Below are 26381 nucleotides of genomic sequence, written 5' to 3'. Positions count from 1 at the left end.
GGATGTAGCAAAAATGCAGAATAATTGTTATTCCAAGCCAGTATCCTCCATCACCCAAAATAATTGTTTGTTTAATAATTTAGTTATAATAATAATAGTTTCTATAGGATGTTGTTAATCTTTTGTGAAATGTCCGTGTTAAGTTTACTTTTTAAAAAATTGCATTATTTCATTTCTCCATTGGGTGATTGAGAGATCAGTATTTTGTGATGATAAATTAATTCCATTGACGCGCTGAAGTTTAGACATAGGTTTATTCTGTATTTCTTGGATTCAGAAGATGGCTGTCAGGTGAAAGTTTCTAAGTCAATTTAGTATGATTGGATATACATTAAAATGCTTTGGTGTTAGTAATGACTCCTTTTTGCCAGAAGGCGTTTAAAATGTAGGGTTCTGGGTTATTTTTTCTTTAATATGTGGTTAGGTTACAAACTAGAATACTTGTGAAATGATGCTACTTGTTGAGGCAAACAAACTCATTTATATAAAATGTATTTATATAACATTTATATAATATTTCTCCCCAATGGTTAATTTCTTTCCTTGCAGCACTTTTGAATTCATCATATTTCTAGCAGAAAAAAAAGAAAGTAAATTCAACCATGGCAAATTTTTGCTATCAGCACAGAAACAGATTATTCAAGAAATAGTTGTGTGTATGGTTTTTTATTTTTTATTTTTTATTTTTTTAAATTTACATCCAAATTAATTAGCCTATAGTGCAACAATGATTTCAGGAGTAGATTCCTTAGTGCCCCTTACCCATTTAGCCCATCCCCCCTCCCACAACCCCTCCTGTAACCCTCTGTTTGTTCTCCATATTTATGAGTCTCTTCTGTTTTGTCCCCCTCCCTGTTTTTATATTATTTTTGTTTCCCTTCCCTTATGTTCATCTGTTTTGTCTCTTAAAGTCCTCAGATGAGTAAAGTCATATGATTTTTGTCTTTGTCTAATTTCACTTAGCATAATACCCTCCAGTTCCATCCACATGGTTGCAAATGGCAGGATTTCATTCTTTTTGATTGCCGAGTAATACTCCATTGTGTGTGTATATACATATATACGTATATGTGTGTATATATATATATATATATATGTATGTATATATGTGTGCATATATATATATATATATATATACATATACGTATATATGTATGTATGTATATACACCACATCTTCTTTATCCATTCATCCATCAGTGGACATTTGGGCTCTTTTCATACTTTGGCTATTGTCGATAGTGCTGCTATAAACATGGGGGTGCATGTGTTCCTTCGAAACAGCACAGCTATATCCCGTGGATAAACACCTAGTAGTGCAATTGCTGGGCCGTAGGGTAGTTCTATTTTTAGTTTTTTGAGGAACCTCCATACTGTTTTCCAGAGTGGCTGCAGCAGCTTGCATTCCCAGTGCATATGGTTTTTGCAACAACATGCAGTCATTTTGCACATATTCAAACTAGTGATGCCCATTATTTAGTGTTTGTTTGTATTTGTGGGTTTTTTGTTTGTTTTGTTTTTTTTAAGTCTATTTTGAGAGACAGAGAGAGAGTGGGGTAGGGGCAGAGAGAGAGGGAGGGAGAGAGAATCCCAAGCAGTCTCTGCCTGGACAGTGGGGCTCGAACCCATGAACCATGAGATCATGACCTGAGCCAAAATCAAGAGTTGGGCACTTAACTGACTGAGCCACCCAGGTGGCCCAGTATTTGTGTTTTTAATTCTGCGCCACCCGCCCACCCCCTGCCCCACAGCAAACTGATTAATTGGTGAGCAAACATTTAGTTATTCATTGTAATGAATTCTTAATATCCGATTTTGTTGCACAACTTAGTTTAGAAAGTTAGTGGTTATTCAGGCTGTTAGGCCTATTCTGTTACTAATGCTTTATTTATTGATGAAGGAAAGTATTTTGATTAAGGATGAATATATATAATACTTTTTAAAATTTTGGAGTCAGAAATCCATAGATGCTAAATTACTTTGTGCAGGTCAATTTGGTGAGCTTGTTTCTTTAACTGTAAAAGTGAGCAGTTGTAAGGAGTAAAGATTGAGTGAGATGTACTAGACTTGAAAGCATTTTGTAAACTGGAAACCTTTCTGTGGTTTATAAAGATCTCTACTACTTATCAGGATGTTCTGTGGGAGTTGGCAGATTATTTCATGTCAATTTAGGGTTACTTGGAAGAATTATGGGTCTTTCAATTTTTGCAACAGCTTATGAACAAGTATTTAAAAATTATTTTTAGGGACGCCTTTGTGACTCAATTGATTATGCGTCTGACTCAGCTCAGTTCATAATCTCACAATTCCTGAGTTTGAGCTCCGTGTCGGGTTCTGTGCTGACAGCTCGGAGCCCGGAGCCTGCTTCAAATTCTGTGTTTCCTTCTCTTTCTGCCCCTCCCTGTTCACACTCTGTCTCTCTCTCAAAAATAAATATAAACATTAAAAATTAAAAATTTTTTAGATAATTTAAAGGAAGTATTCCCATTAATGTATGATTAATTTGATATTTGTATGTAAACTTGGATTTGATTTAATATTTTGGATTAGCGTTTATAGGCTGGTTTTTATGTTAATGATAAGTTTAGTGATTGAGGGCTTAGACCTATGTCTGTATTTGCTTTACACTTTTAACAAAGGTAATTATATGCAGTACCATTTCAAAACAGGTTCTGTGTTTATGCCACTATATCATCCTTATACCCTTTCTCCTTTGTTTTCATTTTGGGCAAATTACCTAATGTCTCTGGATTTAATGTTACACTGGAGATAAAACACAGAACAGTTCGATTCCTTGTTTAGTTCCTTTTGAAAAACCAAATTGGAATTCTTTTTAAAAATTGGTGGCAAAATTCTCATTGTCTTTTTTTAGTTTGGATATGGTGTGAGGACAGAATTATTTCATAAAGTTCAAGGAATGTGACTGTTAAGGTTTTTTGGTTTGTTTTTAAATAGTGTTTAGGGACGCCCAGGTGGCTCAGTCGTTAAGCACTGGACTTCAGCTCAGGTCCATGATCTCACGGTTTGTGAGTTCCAGCCCTGCGTCGGGCTTTGTGCTGACAGTTCAGAGCCTGGAGCGTGCTTCAGATTCTGTGTCTCCCTCTCTCTCTCTCTGCCCCTCCACCACTCGCTCTCTTTCAAAAATGAGTAAATGTTAAAAAAATTTTTTAAATAGTGTTTAATCATGAACCGAGGTCCATTTCATTCTCTGTAAGCACTAATTTTTGCAAGACTATTTGATACTCTTCCCTTCCTGCAGAATTCTTGGGTCACATTTACTAGTGGTTTTCTAGTTATGTGGTACCTGCCTGACTGTTTGCCTACCTGTTTATTCTTTTTCTAAAAAAAATTTTTTTTCAACATTTTTTTAATTTATTTTTGGGACAGAGAGAGACAGAGCATGAACGGGGAAGGGGCAGAGAGAGAGGGAGACACAGAATCGGAAACAGGCTCCAGGCTCCGAGCCATCAGCCCAGAGCCTGACGCGGGGCTCGAACTCACGGACCGCGAGATCGTGACCTGGCTGAAGTCGGACGCTTAACCGACTGCGCCACCCAGGCGCCCCTTTTTTTTAAAAAAAATTTTTTTTTCAACATTTTTTATTTATTTTTGGGACAGAGAGAGACAGAGCATGAACGGGGGAGGGGCAGAGAGAGAGGGAGACACAGAATCGGAAACAGGCCCTGTTTATTCTTTTTCTAATCCAGAGGTATTCTAACTTTAATAATGCAGCTTTTTAGTTCAGGAAGTTGTTTGTATTAAAACATGAATCAAATTATGCAGGCATGGGATTAGATCTTTTAGGTGTATAAAGGTTTTGAAAATAAAGAATCTTTTCAAATTTTGTTAATATTTCTCTCTGTGGTTCTTAACTATATATAATGTGAAAAATCCGTCTGGGAAAAACATTATACTTAACATTAGAAAACCCACTTTATTTATTTATTTATATTAAAATTTTTTTTAATGTTTATTTTTGAGAGAGAGAGAACACGAGCAGGGGAGCAGCAGAGAGAGAGGGAGACACAGAATCCAAAGCAGGCTCCAGGCTCTGAGCTGTCAGTACAGAGCCTGACGCGGGGCTCAGACTCAAAGACTGCAAGATCATGATCTGAGCCGAAGTTGGATGCTCAACCGACTGAGCCACCCAGACGCCCCTAGAAAATCCAGTTTAAATTATTGGTTTAAATAATGAGAAACTAAGCCACTTGATTGTGTTACATACTATTATATTTCATAAAGATTTTTGTATCATAGCATAGTGACACATTATGGTTGACTTTTTTCTTATTTTTAAGGATATGTTTTATTTATTTTGTATAGAAACAATTTTTTGAAAAGGAAATGTGAAGTTTCTGAATGAAGTATATTATACTGATAGATTTTTCTAATGTCGAACCAGGCTTCATCTGTTGTTTTTGATAGCAGAATTTAATTTGCCATAATTTTACTTAGAATTTTTGAATCAGTGATCATTAGAATTTCAGGACAGATTTATAAAATGAAATTTTTCGAAACTATAATTGATAATATTATAAATAATAATATTGATTGTACCTTGGAAGAAACACATCCTAAGAGATGGCTTGTAAATCTAGTGCCAACAAAACTTGGTTAATTAATATTAGGCATTTGTCATGCAATTAATAGTAACATTTCCAAGGTAATATTACTGGTGGTGGTCTGCAAGGAACTTAGAATAAAGGGGATTCAAAGAGAAGGAAGAATCAGTGTGTTTCAAAGCCATGGCTAGTGGGAAGAGCTGCCCTGAGTAGCTGACATTAGTATTCATGGCAAATTGAGGTTTTTAGTGAAATGTCTGCATTCATTTAGATTTGTTTTTGAGAGAAATAAGAAGTTCCTGAAAATTATGGGTTTGGATAATGGCATGGTAAAATGATTTATGTGTACAGTGTAGATTGACATAAGGAAAATATGAAGGAGCTCATTGAGGAAGCTGCTTTTGTAATTAAACTGTGAAGTAAAGACCTGGACAGTGGTGGTCTAGTAGCGATGGAGATGGGATTGATGGGAGACTCATTAGCTAGGAAACATTTAGAGTACTTCTGTACATTTATTTGAAAGTTTTGGGTAGATATTATTTATTTCACGTCCAAAACTTAATGATGGGTGCTGTGAATATGGTGATTTTCATACCTCTCACCTCCCACTCTTGAAAAGACATGCTCCCTGCTCTCATGGAATTCACCATCTAGTGGAAGAAGTAGCCATTAAAGAATCCACAAAATAAATGGAAAATTAGAGCTATGAGAAGTGCTGTGAAAGATAAGTATGTGGACATTTGATTAATCAGAGTCAGGAAATATTTTTCCCGAGGAAATGATTGAACTGAAGGAACACTAAGGCTTAAGCAGGTGACAAGAAGTCAAAGTTTAACTGTTAGGCTGTCTCCAAAAATACATAATTCTTAGCTTGTATTGAATTTGAAATGACAGCCAGGTATTTCAAGCAATTTCCAGTAAGAGGATGTAAATTTGGAACTACATCTTGAACTGAATCTAAATTTTAGTCACTGAGCTTAAAAGGCTGTAGTTGGAGGTATGAAAGTGGTTGGAGCCTCTTAAAGAATGTGTAAATAGAAGAGTATGATTGCAAGGACTGAGCCTGGGGAATGCTCACAATTGAGGGTTGGAGAGAGGCTTGTGAGGGAATTACAGGCAACAAAAGGAGTGGTTGAGAGTTAAAAGAAGATTTAGAAGAGTTTAATTGTGGAAACCAAGGAGGGAAATTTTAGTTGTGGGAGCCAAGGAAGGAGAAATTTGAAAGGAGGTGGTAGTGGTAGTAATCAGTAGGGTAAATAGCGGAATAGTTAAGGTTGATAACTGAGAAAAGAGCATTACTTTTGTCAAATTGAGATAGAATAGTTTCTATAGAATCCAAATTTGGACTATTTGAGACTGTTTTAGTCTATTTCAGAAGTTTGTTAGAGGCAGGAGGGGAGACTATCTGGAAGGAGGATATCCTAGTTAAATAAAGATTTTTCACGATTAAGGAAATAAGTTTATTTTAGTTTAAGAGGAACCAGTAGAAGGTGAAAGATTGGAGGTGCTGGAGAGGAAGAGGATGAATATAAATGCTTATAAAAGAAGAAAGGGGTGAGCAGATTCAAATCAGTTTGGTAACAGAAAACAAGATATATAATTTTTTTGAAGTACTAAAAGGCTATACCCCTGGACTTTACAAATCTTACCAGTTCCCAAGAGAGTTGATATCTCAGGTTTAACTTACGATCCACAGAGTAAAGATTATTCTGCTTTTCTTCTTTTTTTCCTTCCTCAGAACTGTTTCATTCTGAAGTTAAATTTCAGCAAAAGTAAAAAGATGTTTAGCTCTATTGTCGAAAATAATTGTGTAGCTACTTTCTAAATTGTCATAGTGTTAATATTGCAGAGTAGTTTTGGGGTGAAACCAAACTCTGGAGGCTTTGCACCCCACAAATAATGCCTGGGTGATCTCTTAAGAAAGTAGACAAAAAATGGCTTAAATGCCATTCTGGAATAGATCCAGAACAGTTGGGAAAAGCACCACAAGCAGCTCCTGTAAAGAGAAATTGTAGCTTTAGGAATGTAAAATGTCAGGATCACTAAGAGTAAACATTCTGGATCTAGCTAGAAGTTTTTCAGTACATTATATAATACCTAAACTTTCTCAGTGCGTCTCCTGATTTTGTGTCTTGTAGAAGGACCTAGCTTTGGGGGGCTCTAGGGACTTAGTTGGTTAAGTGTCCACCTCTTGATTTTGGCTCAGGTCATGATCTGACAGATTGTGAGCCCTATGTCAGGCTCTGTACTGACAGCATGGAGCTTGCTTGGGAGTCTCTCTTTCTTCTCTCCCTCTGCTCGCTCTGTCTCCCTCTCTCTCCCTCTCTCTCTCTCTCTCTCTCTCTCTCTCGCCCATGTGTGTGTGCATGTGTTCTTCTCTTTCAAAAAATAAATAAATGCATAAAAAAATAGTAACCATTGTAATGAATGTGAAGTGATATCTTATTGTGGTTTTGATTTATTCCCTAATGATTAGTTTTGTTGAGCATCTTCATGTGCGTATTGACTATTTGTATACCATCTTTGATTTGTATACCTTTGTTGGAGAAATGTCTATTTAAGTCTTTGCCTATTATTAATTGGGTTGTTTTTGGTTGTTGAGTTGTAGGAGTTCTTTATATATTCTGTATATTAACCTCTTATCACATAAATAATTTGCAAATTTTTTTCATCCTGTGGGTTGTCTTTTTCACTCTGCTGATTGTGTACTTTGATGCACAGAAGTTTTTAATTCTGATGTATTCCAGTTTATTTTGTCGTTGTTGTCTGTGCTTTTGGTGTCATAGCCAAGAAATCATTGCCAGATTCAATGTTATAATAAATGTTTTCCCCTGTGCTTTTTTTATAAGAGTTTTATAGTTTTAGCTCTTACATTTAGGTCTTGGATCCATTTTGAATTAAACTTTGTACTTGCTGCTGTAAGGTAAGGGTCCAGCTTATTCTTTTGCATGACGATATTCAGTTTCTTTAATACCATTTGTTGAAAAGACTGTCCTTTCCCCATTGAATGGTCGTGGCATCTTTGTTGAAAATCATTTGATCATATATGCCCAAGTTTATCTCTGGGCTCTTTATTCTTTCCCATTGGTCCATGTGTCTTTATGCCAGCAGCACAGTTTTGTTTGTCGTTGTTGTTGTTGTTTGTTTTTTTGGAGGGGAGGGGCAGAGGGAGAGAGAGAATCTTAAGCAGGCTCCACACTTGGCACTGAGCCTGAGATGGGGCTCGATCCCATGACGCTAGGATCATGACCTGAGCCAAAATCAAGTGTCGGATGCTCAGCTGACTGGATCACCCAGGTGCCCCAGCACCAAAGTTTTGATTACTGTAGCTTTGTAATAAGTTTTGAAATCAGTAAGTGTGTTTTGGCTATTCAGGGTAGGGTCCGTTGGGATTCTATATGAATTTTAGAATGGATTTTTCAAAAAACATTATTGGGACTTTCATAGGCATTGCGTTCAGTTATAGATCTCTTTGGTAGTATTGACTGCATTAAGTCTTCTGGTCTGTGAACATGGCATGTCTTTCCATTTATTTGTGTCTTTAATTTGTATCCAGAATGTTTTGTGGTTTTTAGTGTGTAAGTCTTTTCTCCTCTTTGGTTAAATTTATTCCTCTGCATTTTTTTTTTTTTTCTTTTTGATGCTGTTGTAAATGAAATCATTTACTTAGTGTCATTTTCATATCATTCATTCTCCTGGGTTTTTAACTCTCAAGCTTGTCCACACTGAGCCTGGAGCAATCATCAATTACAATTCCTGTGTTCCCTTGAGTACTGGTTCTAGCAGTGGTCTCCTCCTGGACTTCAGCTTCCTGTAAGCTGTGATTCTCTGTACTTACCTGTCTCTCCACTTTTTTTCTAATGCTTATTTTGAGATAGAGAGACAGAGACAGCAAAGGAGGAATACAGAGAGAGAGAGAGCGCGAATCCAAAGCAGGCTCCCGGGCTCTCAGCGCAGAGCCCAACACAAGGCTCAAACTCATGAACCTTGAGATCATGAACTGAGCCAAAGTCAGAGGCTTAACTGACTGAGCCACCCAGACACCCCTGTCTCTCCAAATTTTGGCCAGAGTTTACCCTGTGACTTCAGTTCTCTGATAGATGTAAGAAGAATTGTTAATTTTTAGTTAATCTTTTTTCTTGTTGTAAAGATGGGAGTGATGATTTCAAAGCTCTTTACATAGCGACCTAGAACCTGGATGTCTCTTAGGCTCATTTGGTACTATTTTCTAATCCTTAGCTCTACAATCAACCACTTCTCCAAGGATCTCTTTGCTTTTAGTGGAGAATGGTATTTAGAAGCCAAGGTCCAGGTGCTAAATGTGCTCAATGCTTCTGAAGTGTTACTGCTTCAACGGGCAGAGCCAGAAAATGTATAAAGTATATGTGTGTGTGTGTTTGTGGGTTTTTACATACACACTTTCATATGTACATATGCGTACCCATATGTGTATGTATACACACAGACATCTGTTCATATCTATATGTATAGACACACATGTTAAAAAGTGATTTTTATTCATATCAATACCTCCAGCACCACAAGGTTCATTCTAGCTTTCTCACTTTCCATGTTTATAATTCCCTTCTCTGACAGTGAAAAACTTGGTTCCTATTATCCTTAAATTATTTATTTAATTTCTGAATCCTGTAGTATGCTTAAAATAATTTTAGAATGCTAAGCTATGCCTTTGTGAGAAAACCTAGTAGAGTTCAGTGTTTGTTTATAGCACTTTTTGTCATTAGACTGAGGATATAGAGTAAAAAAATACTGTGTTAATGAGCCACTTAAGTTATTCTCTCTTCCCCTTCCTTCTCTCTCCTTTATGGTTATGCTGTTAATTTGAAATAGAGTTAGGTTCATTTTTTTTCCTTTGAATTGCATTTTTGCCTCCCCCCAGTCTTATTTTTAAAATTTTGGGTCAGTAAAAATAACATGGTTCTAGAATTACCTTCCTGCTGAACCTTTTACCCCATTCCCATCCTTCCATCCTTTCCTGCACATCCCCAGCATAGCCAGGCTCTCAGTTTTTAGTGTATACTTTCTGTTTCTTTAGGTACAGGTGAGCAGATATACATATATTTTCTTAATTTCCTTTCTTACCCCAGATGCAGCATAGTTTACTCTTTTGCACTTTGCTTTTTTTCACTTAACATTATATTTTGGAAATCACTTTAAATCATTTCATAAAGATCTTCCTTAGTTTATTCAACCACTTTCCTATGCATGAGTATTAAAGTTATTTCTCTTATTTCACAGCTATGAACAATTCTGCCGTGAAATGCCCTGTACTTACGTACACTTCCTAGAAGTGCAATTTTGTTGGCTTTTGCTACAGCACCAGCAGAATATAAGTTCAAAAGAAAATAAAAATTTTTGAAGTTTTGTACAACTTATTGTTCACAAACAGTTGATTTTTCAAAAACCTATTAATAGATGACTTCCCGAGTACTGCTCCTGGGTGATGTAACCTGGCTGAAAAATTCCACCTAGCTGAATTGTTCTAAAAGTTAAACATGCAAAAAATCAAAACAAGAAGCATCTCCTTATCTCAGTAAGTTATATTCAAGTTTGTAAACTCACTTTTAAGTCACAAAATATTATATACTATTTCATAATTATTTTTCTTAATTAGTTGTTTGTAGTTGCAGTTTTGGGGAAGAGATTATGTCATCTACAGCTCTGCAAATAATATGAAGTACAGGCCTGTCACTTCTAGGGGAAAAAAGCTAGAAGTATATTAACAATACTTAGACTTTTAAAAATTGGTGCTTGATTTAAAAACCAAAAACGTCACAGCATCTATCGTTAGTATGGATTTGATTCTCAGGGACTTCCTATGGTGAACCGTTGTTTTTCTCTTACCAAACCCTTGGATCTCCTAGGCCTGGAAAAAGCTCACTGGGATTTGTTCTTATCCCTACTAAGAGCAACATTTTCAATTTAGTTCTTTGATTTAGCATCTTTAATAACCTTTAGGATTTAGATCTGTGTTTTAAAAAAATGTGCAGCATGAGATTCAGTTATTCTGGAAGTGTTGAGCTAATACCTTTAAATGAAGATCTCTTAAGTTTTTAAAATAGTTTATGCATTTAAATTTTCAAATCCTAGTGTGTTATCACTACTTAACATTTCTGGGGTAGCCTTGAACCCTCTGATTCATGATCCCAACCCATTTATATGGATTATTAAGAGCTGGCTCTTAAAACAGTTTTCAGGATCAGGACACATTAACCTATTTCCAACTAGTTAAAGATTACTGAAATGCCTTGTAAGACCGTGTCATCTTGGTGAAAACATTGTTTCAGAGGTCTTTTTTTTTTTTTTTTTTTTTAGTTTATTTATTTGAGAGAGAGACACCTCAAGAGGGGAAGGGCAGAGAGAGAGGGAGACAGAAAATCCCAAGCAGGCTCTGCACTGTCAGCATGGAGCCCGACATTGGGCTCGAACTCAAAAAACCATGTGATCATGACCTGATCCAAAACCAAGAGTTGGACGGTTAACCGACTGAGCCACCCAGGTGTCCCTGAAAGGTCTTTTCTTAAATCTTGTTTTAACTAGAGGACTCAGGATAATCTATGTAAATGGTATTTTGGGAGAAATTAAGAAAACCAAACCAAGCCTATATTTCTAGACTGGGTAACTTTTTGCATACTGAACCACAGCAGAGCAGAATAGTGGTACAAGTTCAGAAGATGCTCCCATAGTCTCACATAGACACTATATGTCCTGGCAGGCATATGGCTTTAGTCTTTTTCCCTCTCCCACTTTTTTTAAGTGAATTCTTTTTTTTTAAGTTTATTTATTTTGAGAGAGAGAATGAGTATGAGTATGAGTAGGGAGGGGCAGAGAGAAAGTGGGGGGACAGAAGATCTGAAGTGGGCTCCATGCCCATAGCAGAGAGCTCCTTGGGAGGCTCAAACTCACAAACTATAATATCATGACCTAAGCCTGAGTTGGATGCTTAACTGACTGAGCCATCCAGGTGCCCCACCCATCCTTTTTTTTAATTCAAGTAATACATACATAGTTTTAATACATGATTATACAAGTCAGAGTGCTACCAGGTTTATAATGGAAAACTGTAATCTGTATTTTAGCTCTCCCCACTTTGAACTCAATTTTAGCATTTTATTTTTGCATTTACCTAATTTTTAAGTAGAATATTTATGTTGTTCTCTTGTTACTTTTTAATATTAGATGTTATCTATTGATTTATTACAAATGATTTACATTTAGTCCTCATAAAGCACACTTGACAGTATTTACTTTGAAATTGAACTTAATAGAGCAAGAAATCCTACAAAGCAAAGGATAAAATAGACTGTGCTATACCACAGACAGTATTTAGACAAGTCTGTAGATGTAGAATATGGTATTAATTGGCTCAGTTCTGCAGAAAGCTTTTACCTACTTTAATGAGATCAATTTTGGTCCATTTCCTTTTTGTCTCTGTCTCATTTTTATTCATCAATCATGAGTCATCAACATACTCATATAAGTAAACAGTTTTCCAAAAGAGAGATCAAACTCATTGCCTTTAGGTCTGGTTGGTTAAAAAAAAAAACAACAAAAGCAAAAATCAACCCAAAGTTGTGTTTTATTCATCCTTTTAGCTTTAACAGAGAACAGAAAACAAGTCTAAGTGATTGCTATAAGAACATTTTAGTGTGAAGTCAGAATACTTAGAGCAAAATATGTGATCCCCCTGCTTTGATGTTTTATACTTTTTGTCATTGTATGTGGGATTCTCATTACAGATTACAGTCGTTACAGATTACACTCCTTTAGCTATGTTTCTTTCTCGATCCATAGTCATGACCCATTTTAACTTTGCAGAGTTCTTTGTCAGAAGACATTTCTAGAGTCTGCCTTTGGTGATTTCCTTTGTGATTCAAACAATTGATCGGAATAGATTTACTTAGAACGTGTGTGAATCTAGTTTTTAAATTGGGAAATGTTTCCTTCTACATAGGAACAGCTAAGCGTATATATCTGGTCACTTTGACAGAGATTTATCTGAATTGGCATTCAGTTTTTAAGTTTAATAACTACTGAAAACACCATTTATATAAAACTCCCTATGGATTTATTTTTCCCTTTATAAACAAGTATACCAGGCAGCACTAATACAAAAGCTGTTGCCCTAGCTTTGGCATTTTACTGATCTTAGCGATTCATTTCTCTTTCTTGACGTTTATAGAACCTGTATAGGCTTTGCTATTAGCAAAGTGGATAGGGTAATCCTCTGAAAGTTATTCTTTGTGTATTTTTGTTGAAGTCCAGGTTTGTGGAGGGTGGGGTCCAACATATAAAGTATGATAGAAGTCATTAGAAAAAATGGTTTGACCTCAGTAAGATTTCAATGTCTATTTTCCTACATTAGAATTGATACATGATTTTCTCTAAGAAGTAAAAATAAAAATATTTCTTCAGCTACTCATTCAGGTTCCTATGCATAAACAGAACCTTGTCAAGGATTGGATTTTATTTAAAAAAACTTTTTAAGTTTATTTATTTATTTTGAGAGAGAGACAGAGAGAGAGAGAGAGTGAGTGAGTAGGGGAGGAGCAGAGAGAGAATGAGAGAGAATCCCAAGCAGGCTCTGCACTGTCAGCCCCAATTGTGGGGCTTGATCCCATGAACTGTGAGATCATGACCTGAGCCCAAATCAAGAGTTGGACACTCAACTGACTGAGCCACCCAGACACCCCCAAAGATTAGATTTTAAATGTAAAGAATAAAAAGTAAAGTTTTTTTCAGTAGGCCTCATTGTTTTGTTTTGTTTTGGTTTGGTTTAGCAGTTCCTGTTAAAGCATTTTTCAAAAACCTATTAAATTAAAATCCAGAATAGATCTGTTCGCTAATTTCTTTAGCAGTCTTGTTTTATGAAGCACCCATTTATGCCCATTTATATCTTAGACCAGACATTGGCAATCTGCAGCCCATGGACTAAATCCAGTCCACAGCCTGTTTTTGTGAGTTTCTGGAGGTAAGAATGGTTTTTATAGTTTTAAAAGATTGTTAAAAGAAAACACCAAGATTGTAGAGATTGTATGTGGCTTGCAAAGCTGGCAGTAATTATGACATTCCCTTTGTAGGACAAATTTGTCTTAGAATATAATATATTATGTACATATATCTCTTTTTAATGGTTTACAGTCCATCCGAATTAGCATCATCTTCAGCTAGAACAATGTTTTGCTATAATCTCTTTAAGTAATCCTGCATTTTTGTAGGAATTTGCTGAATTTGTCAGTTTTTATATTTGGTATGGACTTTTATTAATTAGGGCCAATGTGATGCTGCAGACTTTGATTAAACTAGTTTGGGTTTTTGAGAGACAGAGAATGTGCATGGTGCACACGTGAACCAGCACACTTATGCATTCTCTCTTGGGTGGATATGTACATTTTTGTGATACTGCTTTAGGGGTGGTAATGAATTTGAATATTGCTATTTCTCCATAGATGTAACATTTTCTCTTTGATACCTTTGCTGCATAGAGAGAGTGTTGTTTCCTTGAGGCTGTTGTTTTGATGTTAAATTGGGTTGTGTATGGTTGGTTTGGCTGAGAGTTTTAATACTGGTAGACAGCTTCTGGCAAAAATCCCCTGGTTGCCTGGTTATAATGTTTTGTCATATTTTATTGGTGGTAAAGCATACTTTTTATCTTTTACCTTAACATCTTTGAAATCAGGATGTATCTTAAATTGTATGACATAATTATAATTGGCAGAGTTTTTTTTGCTAGTGGTACAATGAAATAATGGGGCATCTTAAAATCAGTAAGGTATGGCTTATATAATCTGCTTATTTATATTGTCTGTTAGGTGCATCGTTTTCTTATTCCTTACATTAATTTCACTCCTTCTTACTTTGATATTGCAGCCAGAATTCATTACTTTGGAATCTTTCATCATTTAAGGGTTTTAAAGGTTTGCTTTGAGGGTTATTGTAATTCTTAAGTTCGTGTATTGATTTAGATCATAAGCACCATCAGCTGTATCTAGTCAACAGAGCAATTTTAGAAAAATGAGCAGTTAACATAGAATATTTTGAGTAGCACAGTATCCAGATCTGTTATTGTTAGTTTAGTTAACAGATGGCCTGTAGCCTGGTCTTTTATATTAGTTACTATTTTGTTCAGTTTATTGTAGAAGAACATTAACCAGAAAACCTGTTTAGCTTTAGCCTTAGCTGAAATTTTCTTTAATGCTTGCAACTGGGAATACCCTGTGAATTTATAGTCATATCCTCTTGACGAAAAATAATTAGAAATTACATAGTAATTGTTTTAAGACCTTTAATATCTCCCAAGGTGAGCCTCTTTGTATTACAGAAGACAGTAAGTTTTTAAAAACTTATTTCAATGTAGAATCACATGTCATTAACTTCAAAAAAGGCAAGCCAAATAAAAGGAGAAAGAACGTGGGGATTAATGCCAACTTTAAATATGCAAGGCCTAAGATAGTGATTCCAAACCCTAGTTGCACTTTGGGTGATTTTTAAACTATCAGTACCTAGATGTCTCAGGTAAATTAAATCAGAATGGGAATGATTGCTGACATTGATTTTTTTTTTTTTTTTTTTTTTTTTTTTTTTAGAAAGAAAGCATGAGCAGGGAAGAGGGGCAGAGGGAGAGAGAGAGAGAAAGAGAAAGGGAGTTGGAGGGACAGAGGGAGGGAATCTTAAGCAGGCTCCATGCTCAAGTGTAGAGCCCAGAGCCCAGTGCGGGGCCCAATCCCATGACCCTGGCATCATAACCTGAGCTGAAGTCAAGAATCTGACCTTCAGCTGACTGAGCCACTCAGGCGTCCAGAGCGTTGAATATTTAAAAAAAAAATTTGTAATGTTTATTTATTTTTGAGAGAGAGAGGGAGAGACAGAGCACAAGTGGAGGAGGGGCAGAGAGAGAGGGAGACACAGAATCCAAAGCAGACCCCAGGCTCTGAGCTGTCAGCACAGAGCCTGATGGTGGGGCTCGAACCCATGAACCGTGAGATCATGACCTGAGCTGAAGTCTGACGCTTAACCCACTGAGCCACCCAGACGCCCCTGGAGCATTGAATATTTTAAATACTTTAAGGGGTTGTTATTGTATTACAAAAGCAACCGGCATTGCATTTTTTTTCATTCTATTATTTTATTACAAAATCAATATTTTTATAGATTTACCCTCATATTCAGCACTTTCTTTGTTCCTCATGCCTTCTTGCATCTCTGATCTTCCATTTGGGACAACTTTCCTTCTGCCTACAGTACATTCTTTGGAATTTCCTTTAGTGAGGGTCTCCTAGTGGCCAGCTGTCAGGTTTTGTTTGTCTGGAAAGGTCTTTATTCTACCCTATTCTTAAAAGATATTTTTGTTGGGTCTAGGTGTCAATTATCTATTTCTGGATAACAGACCATCCCAAACTCAATGACTCAAAAACAACAACTGTTTCCCCATGTATCTGTAGGTCAGCAATTTGGGCAGGGCTCAATGGGATGGCTTGTCTCTGGTTTACAGCGTGTCAGCTCAGCTCATTCGTGTATCTACAGTCATTTGTCAGGTCATCTGGGGGCCAGACAGTCATATGTCTGGTGATCTGCTAGGGTGAGAGGGGTAACTGGGCAACATACCTCTCATCATCCAGCTGGCCAGCCTAAACTCCTTCAAGTGGTGACTACCTTCAAAAATCAATATAGAAATGATAAGTTCCTATGCACAAGCACTTTACAAACCTTTGCTGTCATATTTGCTGATGTCTCATTGACCAGAACAAATTGGGTAGCCAAGCCAAGATTCCAAAGAGTGGAGGAATTAGCCTCCATCTCTCTTTTTTTTTTTTTAACTTTATTTATTTTGAGAGAGATGAGAGAGAGAGAGAGAGAGAGAGAGAGAGAGAGAGAGTGTGTGTGTGTGTGTGAGTGTGTGTGTGTGTGTGTGTGTGAGTTGGAGAGAGACGAGAATGTGTGTAAGTGAGAGAGAGAGAGAGAGGGAGAGAGAGAATCCCAAGCAGACTCCATGCCATCAGTACAGAGCCTGACACAAGGGTCAGTCTCATGACCCAAGAGACAATGACCTCAGTGGAAACTGAGAGTTCAGTGCTTGACCAACTGAGCCACCACGCACACCTAGACTCCATTCCTTGATGGGAATAATGATACTATCAGATTCAAAAGGGTGTTCATCAAGAAATGGGAGGGGACAAAAAGGGAGAAATTTGTGGTCTTAAAAAATCTTTCCGTAGAGAATTTTAGTTTGGAATATTTTTTCTTTTAGCACATTTCCTTCCGTCCACTGTCTTGGCTTTCACTGTTAGTATTGAACAGTCAGTTCCTGTGGCTTCTTTTCAGGTATCTTCTGTTTCCCTCATTCACTATGATTTTTCTGTGTGGTATTTTCCTTTTATTTGTTGGGCTTAGGGTTTACTGAGTTTCTTTTGATTTAAATTTTTGAATTATTTTTATTTATTTATTTTTTTGAGAGAGAGAGTGCACATGTGAGCAGGGAGGGGCAGAGAGAGACGGGAAGAGAGAGAGAATCCCAAGCAAGTTCTGTGAGTCAGTGTAGAGCCTGATGTGGGGCTCGAACTCACAAACTATTAGATCATGATCCAGCCAAAATCAAGTTGGACGCTCAACCAGCTGAGCCACCCAGGCGTCCCTGAGGTTTTTTTTTTTTTTTTTTTTTTTTTGGTTTAGTGTCTTTCATCCATTCTGGAAAATTCTCAGCCCTTACTTGCCCTACTCTTTCTCTTCTAGAACATCAACCAAGTTAGATTTCTTGCTGTTTTTCCATGTTTATTTATTTATTTCTGTGAAGGTTTTAATATACACAGAGTGGGGAGAGGGCTCAGTCCTTGGCAGCTGCAGTCCTCTTGGCAGTCAAGACTTTGCTCAGGTCTTCATGTTTCCTATTGGCCTGGTTGTGTGTCCTCACTCTTCTCTTGATGATCCTGAGGGCCTGCTTATCCTTGGAGACTTATAACAGCTTCAAGGTGCTCTGCTTGTATGAGACAAAGCCACATAACTTTCCAGTCATGTCCCAGAGGAATTTGGTATGTGTGGTCAGGCATCCACAGTGGTGCCTGTGCCTCAGCTTACTCATGTTCTTGGTCATCTTGTGGCCTTTGTTGAGGTGCATGGCCATGGGGTATCACAGAGCCTTTTGTTCTGTTCTTCACTGGCTGCTGTGGTGGAAGGTTTCACATTTATTAACTTATTCATGCTATGTTCTGAATAATTTCTTTTGACTTACCTTGCAGTTTACTAGTTTTCTTTTCCATTATGCCCAGCTGCTTAACTCTTTGTACTTTTTTTTAAACTAAATTACTATAGTTCATCATTTTTTCCTTTTTTACATTAAGATATACTTTACATGTATTAAAATTTGCTTTTGTGTGTATGTGTGCACACAATCTGTGAGTTTTAACACATGGATAGATTCATTCCTTTTGTCTCTATGCTTTTGCCAGTATCTCACTCTAGATTACATTTGCTTTATAATAAGTCTTGAAATCTGGTACAGTGTCTTTTTACTTTTCTTTTTCAAAATTGTTAGGCTCTTCTGGTTCTCGATCTGCTAGATCACTTTTTATATTTTATTCTGTAAAGATTATGTCAAATTTGTCTCATTTCTTTAACTTTTGCTGTACTATAAGGTTCCATTGGACCCAGTTTTAGTTTTTTAGTTTCTCTTTTGAAGAAGAGTATTTGTAAGAATTGATATCTCAAGACAGATACCATATGTTTTCACTCTTATGTGGATCCTGAGAAACTTAACAGAAACCCATGGGGGAGGGGAAGGAAAAAAAAAAAAAGAGGTTAGAGTGGAAGAGAGCCAAAGCATAAGAGACTCTTAAAAACTGAGAACAAACTGAGGGCTGATGGGGGGGTGGGAGGGAGGGGAGAGTGGGTGATGGGTATTGAGGAGGGCACGTTTTGGGATGAGCACTGGGTGTTGTATGGAAACCAATTTGACAATAAATTTCATATATTGAAAAAAAATTAATTAAAAAAAAGAATTGATATCTCATGGCCTTTATTCTTTCTTAGAAGTCTTTCAAGGAGAATTTAGTTTCTATCTTGCAGTTACCATATGGATACATTACACTCTGGTAATTCTAAGATACTATTTTCATAGTTTAGGCTTTTGTTGAACACAGTTGAAAATTAAGAATTTTTCATTTTGTGCCCATACTGGCAAAGAGAAGAACATTGACAGAAGAAAATACTTCACAATTATATGAATTAGGAGAGAAATGTAAAGAGACAAATAGCAGCACTATAGATTTATGCTTTTTATTTGTTTTGAGAGAGAGCGAGAATAGGGCAGAGAGAGTGGGAGAGAGAGAATCCGAAGCAAGTTCCATGCTATCAGTGCAGAGCCTCATGTGGGACTTGATCCCATGACTACAAGATCATGACCTGGGCTGATACCAAGAGTCAGACACTCAGTCGACTGAGCCACCCAGATGCCCCTACTTTTTGGTATGGTAGCCACCAGCTATGTGAGGCCATTGAGCACTAAAAAGTGGACTTGAGATGTGCTGTAAGTGTAAAATATATATGGGATTTCCAAGACCTGGAAAGAGAAAAAATGTAAAATATCTCAATTTTTTATGTTGATTACTTGTTGAAATAACATTTTGGATATATTGGGTTAAATAAAATATATTAAAATTAATTTCACCTGTTTCTTTTTACTTTTTTATTTAATTAATAGATTTTTGGGTGTTGTATAGATTTTATTTTTTTAATTTTATTTTTTAAATTTACATCCAAATTAGCATATAGTGCAACAGTGATTTCAGGAATAGATTCCTTAATGCCCCTCACCCATTTAGCCCATCCCCCCTCCCACAACCCCTCCAGCAACCCTCAGTTTGTTCTCCATATTTAAGAGTCTCTTCTGTTTTGTCCCCCTCCCTGTTTTTATGTTATTTTTGCTTCCCTTCCCTTACGTTCATCTGTTTTGTATCTTAAAATCCTCCAATGAGTGAAGTCCTATGATACTTGTCTTTCTCTGGCTGACTACTTTCACTTAGCATAATACCCTCTAGTTCCATCCATGTAGTTGCAAACGGCAAGATTTCATTCTGTTTGATGGCTGAGTAATGCTCCATCGTACATACGTACCACATCTTCTTTATCCGTTCATCCATCGATGGACATTTGGGCTCTTTCCTTACTTTGGCTATTGTTGTTAGCGCTGCTGTGAACATTGGGGTGCGTGTGTTCCTTCAAAACGGCACACCTGTATCCCTTGGATAAATACCTGGTAGTGCAATTGCTGGGTCCTAGGGTACTTCTATTTCTAATTTTTTGAGGAAGCTCCATACTGTTTTCCAGAGTGGCTGCACCAGCTTGCGTTCCCACCAGCAGTGCAAAAGAGATCTCTCTCTCCGCATCCTCGCCAACATCTGTGGTTGCCTGAGTTGTTCACGTTAGCCATTCTGACAGGGGTGAGGTGGTATCTCGTGGTGGTTTTGATTTGTATTTCCCTGATGACGCGTGACGTTGAGCATTTTGTCATGTGTCGGTTGGCCATCTGGATGTCTTCTTTGGAGAAGTGTCTATTCATGTCTTTGGCCCATTTCTTCACTGGACTATTTGTTTTGTGGGTGTTGGGTTTGATAAGTTCTTTCTAGATTTTGGATACTAACCCTTTATCTGATACGTCGTTTGCAAATATCTTCTCCCATTCCGAAGGTTGCCTTTTAGTTTTGCTGATTGTTTCCTTCGCTGTGCAGAAGCTTTTTATTTTGATGAGCTCCCAGTAGTTCATTTTTGCTTTCGTTTCCCTTGCCTCCAGAGACGTGTTGAGTAAGAAGTTGCTGCGGCCAAGGTCAAAGAGGTTTTTGCCTGCTTTCTCCTCGAGGATTTTGATGGCTTCCTGTCTTATATTGAGGTCTTTCATCCATTTTGAGTTTATTTTGTGTGTGCGGTGTAAGAAAGTGGTCCAGGTTCATTGTTCTGCATGTCTCTGTCCAGTTTTCCCAGCGCCACTTGCTGAAGAGATTGTCTTTATTCCACTGAACATTCTTCCCTGCTTTGTCAAAGATTAGTTGGCCATACGTTTGGGGGTCCATTTCTGGGTTCTCTATTCTGTTCCATTGATCTGAGTGTCTGTTTTTGTGCCAGTACCATACTGTCTTGCTGATTGCTTTTTATTTTTATTTTTTAAATAGGCTTCACACCCAACGTGGGCCTCGAACTCAGTGACCGTAAGATCAAGAGTCACACACTATGCTAACTGAGCCAGCCATGCACACCTCTGTTTACTTTTTTAATATGGTTACTAAAAAATGTAAAATTACATATGTTGCTCATATTTCTGTTGGGCAGTACTGGTCTATAATATTATAGAAGCATCATTTTGGACAGAGTATTCAAATGACAATATCCTGGGTAAATTTTCTGAAACTAAAAATTCAGTGGGTGAACAAATTATTTCTAAGGATGAAAACGAAATACATCTCATGTAATTAGTTATTCATCAAGAAGGTCTTCATCATGCGGTATTTTATGACAAGTACCTAGAACATCTTTTGCTAGAAGAGTATGTGGCAGTGTTTGTACATCTATTATATTTTTGCACCAAAATTTACTAGACCAGTGGACAAATGCTTAAGTCAAGTGTGTATACAGAGATTAATAGTAGGATATAGGTGAAGTAGAAATGAAAACATTCTTTGGGTTTATTATTCTGATTGGTTTTTATTAATACATAAATGAAATGTTTTGTGGTAATAGAGCAAAGAGGCAGTCCTGTTTCCCACAAAATTATGAGGTATCAAAATTTTAAAAACTGTTGCATTTTGATAATGAAAGTACAGGAAGCAGCAGAAGCAATGATGAGATGGAATCTATTAAGGATGTATTTGAAATCTGGGATCAATATTTACAAGATGGATATGCTTTAGATTTGTCACTGACAGCTGATAAAGAGTTGGGTATATATACCTTCAAACCCAGGATAATACAGAATAACTGTTTGGGTGTACTGTGTTAAAAGGTATATCAAGATTTTCAATTAAGTTTTCTACTTTGACTTATTCTACTATAAATTATTCATGAAGTATTTAATATAAAAATGGTAAATGATGATTTTCCTAGTATTTTTCTTAGTATTCTCATGATTCTGGTGATTACCTACATGATTTTTCCTAGTATTCTGAAGGTTAAGTATACCATTTATGGGGGCAGGACCATCTTCGGCTCAGTTCATGATCTCATGGTAATGAGTTCGAGCCCCACGTTGGGCTCTCTTCTGTCAGCACAGAGTCCACTTCAGCTCCTCTGCCCCACTTTCTGCCCCCCCCCCCCCCCCCCTGGCCCTCTTTCTCTCAAAAATAAACATTTTTTTAAAAGTATGGCAATTATAATTGTTCTCTTATCTAATTGTACCAATAACTGAAGTCTTTAAAGATCTGTTTCTTTGTCTTTCTGCTGATTCTCATTCTTGGTGTCTTATTGCACAGTATGTTTAGTTATTTTTACTGTATGCCACTCATTGTTTTTTGGGGAAATTATTTGTAGGAATGATTTGGGGCCTAAGATAAAGTGCTGTTTTTCAGAAAGGATTTTTATTTCTTCTGTTAGGCATTTCTGACTACCAGTTCCATCACCCATCACCACACCAGGATCACCTTAAATCAGTTTCAGAGTTTTAAGGTTTTCTGAAATGGCCAGACAATGCAAATCTGAGGAAGAGCTAGTTTAATTGTAGTTTGCCCTTAAGAGTGTAGCCTTTTGAGATTCCAACTTAAAGCAAGAGCATCTCTTATTAGACTTTTTACCTTGGGCAGATCTTGGCTTCATTTCTGCCCACATAGCCCTTCAAAAAGGAGGACCCATTTTGATAGGTATAGCAAGTATATTCAAGGCAAAAATGAGATTTTGAGTTCTATGTTTCTAGGTATCCTTCTTTCTTTCAGCACTAGTTTGGCAATACCTATAATGTTGTTAGCTATTTGTTGCTTTTAAGAAGATTTTTAAATTTTTCAACAATTTGAGTTGATTTTGGTTGGGTTTTTCCTAAGTAACCAATAACCGATAACCTCCATTATAAGAAATATATTATCACATCTGGTTTTTTTTTTTTTTTTTAAAGCTTCTCTAGTAGATCACATGTACACTAGGTTTAGGATACTATTGATTAAGCAAATAGAAGGTATACATAGAACTGTAAAAATTAAATAGGTAGGGAGTCAAATTTCAGGAGGGAGAACCCAAGAGTCATTAAAGTCATTGGGTAATGTTCAGTTTAAACACACACACACACACACACACGCACGCACGCACATACAAACTTGATTTTCTTCAGTTTAAGAAAAGAATTATCTTTGGGTCTTTTGAGTTGGTCAGATATGTTTGTTGTTGTGCTTACCAATATAGAAAATTCAGGCTTGTTATGAAAAAAAATGATTACCAAAACACTTACTGAAGACTTCTGTAGTGGCTGGACAGAAGATCACCCACCCTATACTCAGAAGTTGTGACATGCCTAGTGGAAATGTAATGTTCAACTCTTTTTTTTTTTTTTTTAATTTTTTTTTTCAACGTTTTTTATTTATTTTTGGGACAGAGAAAGACAGAGCATGAACGGGGGAGGGGCAGAGAGAGAGGGAGACACAGAATCGGAAACAGGCTCCAGGCTCCGAGCCATCAGCCCAGAGCCTGACGCGGGGCTCGAACTCACAGACCGCGAGATCGTGACCTGGCTGAAGTCGGACGCTTAACCGACTGCGCCACCCAGGCGCCCCTGTTCAACTCTTATATCAACGTTATTTTGAAGAAAGCTTAATCTAGTAACTGATATTTATTATAGGTTTCAGCAGTTGTTTTTTTTTTTACATTAAGCCGTTTTTCTAAGTTACCTTATATATGAGAACCAAATCAATTGTAATTTGACATTCTCCAGTCTAAATCTACAGGTGAGATGTAAAAGGATGTCATCTAATTATTTTGATTCCTAAAGATTTTCCCCTTCCAACAAAACAAATCAGAAAGATTTGGGTAAGAAATACCCAATTTCTGTTACATTTACACACTGGTATAGCTAGGGAAATGACAAGTTTTTCAATTAACATCTAACAAGTGGCTTTGCTGGCTACTCCTCTTTAAGAACGTGGTTTATTATGTTGCTCTGGACTACACAAGCTAGGAATTAAGGTATTTAAGTATTACAGGAAGATGAGATATTTTAGTCATTTATAGTAGACTGTTGCTATGATTCTTGGTTTTGGTGTTAGTGGTCTCAAATTAGTTATGTCTTGAGTAGCAAAACAGAGTTTTAGAGCAGTATGTCAGAGACATGGCAGAAGGTGAATCAAATTGGTGTGGTGATGAATGGAAGCTTAAGGGTTGGTACTTAGGTCCCCTCTCATACTGAATCTTGTGGTTAACAGAGGCAAAAGAAGTTAATTACTTAATGTAGTTGTGCCATAAGGGATGACATTTTTGCCCCGTATGTGATTTGACAACTCTGCTTTGTAACGTGCTTTGGTTTATTATGCATCAAAATCAACACTGATGTTTACATTTTACACAATGAATTATGTCTAGGATCATTGTCAGCTGAGATAGTCACTATAAAGTCAAACTGGGGTTATCCCAGGCATTGAATAATTCAAAATGCTATGAATTGAAAAATTGAGAGTGTTAGTATTTATTAGGCTGTAAACATTTAACCACATTTAAAAAAAAATTTTTTTTAATGTTTTTATTTATTTTTGAGACAGAGACAGAGCATGAGCAGGGGAGGGGCAGAGAGGGAGGGAGACACAGAATCCGAAGCAGGCTCCAGGCTCTGAGCTGTCAGCACAGAGGCTGACGTGGGGCTCGAACTCACAGACCGCGAGATCATGACCTGAGCTGAAGTCAGATGCTCAACTGACTGAGCCACCAAGGCACCCCTTAACCACATTTTTATATCAATGATCTAGCCCCACTTTTAGGAAAATTTGAGCAAGTTCTGTTGCTATACTTGTCTTTTTGTTTAATACACTTTTTTTGTTTGTTTTTTCTCTCTTGACTCTTGCATCCTTATAGTAGTTGCAGCAGCAACAGAACTCTGAGTTTTGATTGGTTTCATTTCACAAACCTATCTCTGAGAAAACAAATATGATGACTTCTTTCCAGGGGTACTTACATGTCACCACCTTCTGGGTCTTCCAGAGAGGCAGGCATTTTATTTTTAATAGTTCTTCAAACCTCATTTGATTTGTTCTGCTGTGAGACTATCATTGAAATACTTTTTAGGATTTCAGCATACTATAGCTGTAGCCAGGGATCTGTTAATAGAATTGTTTAATATTGAGATATAAACTTAGTAGTTTGCCAGGTGCCCATTAAAAAATAGATGAGAGGGGCGCCTGGGTGGCGCAGTCGGTTAAGCGTCCGACTTCAGCCAGGTCACGATCTCACGGTCCGAGTTCGAGCCCCGCGTCAGGCTCTGGGCTGATGGCTCGGAGCCTGGAGCCTGTTTCCGATTCTGTGTCTCCCTCTCTCTCTGCCCCTCCCCCATTCATGCTCTGTCTCTCTCTGTCCCAAAAATAAAAAAATAAAAAAAAAAAATAGATGAGACTTCAAATAAGTAGGTGAAAATTTAATAACTCTTCTAGGCCTTATTGAAAAATATAATTTAGTAGGCTGAGAGATCCCATTGAGATTAGAAAGATAAATGATACAAAAGTACGTCACGTTACTTTTAGAAGATACTAGACAGAAATTGTTGTATTTAGGAACTAAACAGGCCCATTTGCCAGAGTATAGAGTAGTAAACTTTAATGTCTTAAAAGTATTATGTTTCTTTTTCCCATATCCTTTTAAATTTGACTAGTGACTTCATTGCTCTCTGCATATAGTATGCATAATACTATTTGATTTCTTGAAAAGAGGCCTTTACTGTGTTGTCATTACAATTTTAAATAAACAGGGTTACATTAAAGATAGTAAAATTATTCTGTGCGGCACCTAGGTGGCTCAGTTGGCTGAGCATCCTACACGTGATTTTGGCTCCGGTCATAATCCCAGGGTCTTGAGATTGAGCCCAGCCTCAGGCTCTGCGCTGAGCATGGAGCCTGCTTGAGATTCTCTCTCCTTCTGTTTCCCTCCCCTGCTTGTGCTTGCACACATGTGCTCTTTTCCTCTCTCAAATGAAAGAAGTTAAAAAAGAAATAAAAGATAGTAAAATTATTCTAATATTTTTTCTTCACCTTTGTTTTATCTGAGTGACATTTAAGTAAGTACACGTTCCTTACTAAATCAGTTAAGGGTGTGACTCTTTTGTAGTGACAGGAAGCCCTCTCCAAACTAGGTTAAGCTAAAAAGAGAATTTGCTTCTTATAACTATAATAAGGAATAGCAGTGGCTTCGGAGTTAGCTAGATACTGGAGCTCAGCCTCTTAGCTGGACTCATTTTTCTTTTCCCTCCACTTCGGGGTTGGCTTCCTTCATGGCCTCTACCTGGTGGCAAGGTAGCCCGAGTAGCTCTGATCCCTACTGCATCTGTGCCAGCATTATTTGCAAATGTTTTATTGTTCATTATTGTCTCAGTCCCCGAAACACTTAGGAATGTCACATGTATAGTCTGAGAGTGGAATCATTTGATTTACTTTCTTAGGAATGAGTCCCACCTGAAGCCACTGGAACACAGTAGGACTAAAAGTGGGAGAGACAAACAGGACCTCACTGTATGTAATAGGGTTTGAGTATTGGAAGCAGTGATTTTTGTCTTTGGGAGTTTTACTTCTGAAGTGACCCAAATCAAGATCAGTCCTATGTCCTAGGAAACTCTAATGTTTTTGATTCACTTCTTTCATTAGAA

At 37.1% G+C, this 26381-nt stretch overlaps 1 protein-coding gene and 1 pseudogene across 2 annotated transcripts in view; one reads left to right on the top strand and one right to left on the bottom strand.

Annotated features, from left to right (window-relative positions):
• The window catches only part of GLG1 (golgi glycoprotein 1), a 149761-nt gene that overhangs the window by 17985 nt on the left and 105395 nt on the right, over window positions 1-26381 (top strand). The gene's annotated exons all lie outside the window — the stretch shown is intronic.
• On the bottom strand, window positions 17226-17835 carry LOC125916527 (60S ribosomal protein L36-like; annotated as a pseudogene).

The sequence above is a fragment of the Panthera uncia genome (assembly GCF_023721935.1).
Source record: "Panthera uncia isolate 11264 chromosome E2 unlocalized genomic scaffold, Puncia_PCG_1.0 HiC_scaffold_20, whole genome shotgun sequence".
Lineage (NCBI taxonomy): Eukaryota > Metazoa > Chordata > Mammalia > Carnivora > Felidae > Panthera > Panthera uncia.
The sequence above is the reverse complement of the archived record's forward strand: the minus strand, read 5'-3'. Positions and strand labels throughout refer to the sequence as shown.